Source organism: Anser anser, assembly GCF_964211835.1.
Source record: "Anser anser genome assembly, contig: SUPER_W_unloc_4, whole genome shotgun sequence".
NCBI classification, from domain to species: domain Eukaryota; kingdom Metazoa; phylum Chordata; class Aves; order Anseriformes; family Anatidae; genus Anser; species Anser anser.
This window is the reverse complement of record NW_028154228.1, coordinates 660,290-662,349: the sequence shown is the minus strand read 5'-3', so window position 1 is coordinate 662,349 and position 2,060 is coordinate 660,290. Positions and strand designations below refer to the sequence as shown.

At 44.6% G+C, this 2,060-nt stretch overlaps 1 long non-coding RNA gene across 1 annotated transcript; it reads right to left on the bottom strand.

The window, feature by feature from the left end:
• Positions 1 to 1,095: 1,095 nt before the first annotated feature.
• LOC310888930 lies at positions 1,096 to 1,720 on the bottom strand. Its single transcript, XR_014576262.1, has 3 exons — positions 1,647 to 1,720; positions 1,327 to 1,367; positions 1,096 to 1,207 (listed from the first exon to the last, which is right to left on the bottom strand). It is a non-coding gene; the product is annotated as an uncharacterized lncRNA (long non-coding RNA).
• Between the last annotated feature and the right edge of the window lie 340 nt (positions 1,721 to 2,060).

Sequence of the window (2,060 nt, the reverse complement as noted above, 5' to 3'; positions counted from 1 at the left end):
AAGAAACTGAGAAGTTAAAACAATGGAGTTAAACCAAGAGTTATTTTGTTCTTACTCAACAAGCTTATTCTAGTCACTTTTAATTTTATTGTAAGCTTAACTAAATAATTAATGTACCTTCTGCGAAGGAAATAGTTTGATTTTTCCCCTTTTTAAAGTTTAGTTCAGCTTGGTGAAATGTAACAGCTAAATTCTCAATGACCAGTGAAAGCAGAACAGTCTTTGCATATGCTGTTATATTTAAAAATGTAAAAACTTCAACAATCATGTATTTCAGTGTAGAAAGTATTGATTACTTAAATATGTAAAGAAGAATTTTTTTCCTGCAAATTAGAATGGGTAAGGAGACACTTGGAATAAATACAATAACTATGTCAAAGACAAGCGTGTTCACTACTGCAAGGAAAGTATGTCAGTGGTCTGACTTCATTATACTCAGTGCTTTTGTGCTGAAAATGGTAATGGAGAAGATAGTCTGCTAAGTGTCACATTTTAAGCAACCTTGTAAACTGAGGCAAAAACTAGTCTTTCTTTGATTTAAATTCTCATCAACAATCACATTTGGATAGTTATAAGTTGCATTTTATGTTATGGCCTGGAGGCTGGCTGTACAAAGGCAAGGTTCCTGTAGCAGTCAGTGAAATCAGTTTTGTAAAGTCAGCATCAAGGCCAGAACATAATACACAATTTAAAAGTATCCAAATGCAGAAAATCAAATGCAATTACCCATTTATTTACTTTTCCTGTTGGTAATTCTGCAGTGTAACAAAGTAAAATCTCATTTGGCTGTTTTCGAAATGTTTTATATTTATTGTGAAATTCCCTAATTCCACTTTTTTCATAATCATTTGCCCTTCAAGATCATCAAGTCCAACCATCATCTAACACTAGAAGTCCACCGCTAAGCTATGTCCCTAAGTGTGCCACATCCACGTCTCTTAAATACCTCCAGTGATAATGACTCTACCACTTCCCTGGGCAGCCTGTTCCAATGTCTAACCACCTTCTCCGTGACAAAATTATTCCTGAAGTCCAATCTAAACCTCCCCCTGTGCAACTTGAGGCCATTACCTAGTGTCCTATCACTTGCCTCCTGAGAAAAGAGACCAGAACCCTCCTTGCTGCAGTCTACTTCCAGGCAGTTGTAGAGAGCCATGAGTGCAAATGTGCACTGAAGGGAGGGGGGGCAAGCTGCTGCAAAGTCCAGCTAAGGACAAAAGAAAAAGAAACAAAGAAAGAGAGAGATAAATAATTTTAAAACAACACAACAACAACAAAACAAACAAAAAAAACACACAACTATAGATTGTAATTGCATATACTTACAGACAAAAGTCCCTGCGCACTTTCTGTCCTTTCTACATGATCTGAAACACAAATGTGGATTAAAAAAGGGGCAACATGCTACAGAAGGGAATTTATAGTTGGGGGAGTGGAAAGAGGGTAGGGGGTGTGAGAAAAATGACTGCACCTCTTCCAAAGTGCAACCGGGGGGGGGGGGGGGGGGGGGGGTGGTGGGAGTGAGCAGGGGAAAGTACCCCTCCCAATGGGTTTTGGCTTCTAATTCTGATGGTAGCTGGCTGGCTGTCAGCTCCCCCCACTCTCCTCCCGTCCCCTCCTTATACATATACACTCCTTTTACTTACACCCTCCCGCTTCTGCAGAGCCAGGCTGTTTAGTCTTTAATTATCCGCAGCCCAACATCCTCCCACTGTCTGTGTGCCAGGACAGCGCCAGCCCCGCCAAGGCACCCCACCCCCGGCACTGAAGGGCGGGGGGAGTCGTTGGCGCGCCTGTCTGTTGGTGTGCCGGCTGTTGATGTCCCCCGGCGCCACCCCACGCCCGCGGGCCCTGGTGCTCCCCTCACAGCAGGGATTTGGGCGGCGGCCAGGCACGGAGCGGGGCCAAGGCGCTGCATAGCCGTGCCAGCGAAGCAGAGCAGCCCACGGGGGGGGGGCGGGGGGGGGAGCAGCTATATACTATAATAATAACCCTGCAGCAGAAGCAGCAAAGAGCATCTGAGGAGAACGGGAGGGAGACAGAGGCAGCTGCCCATCCCT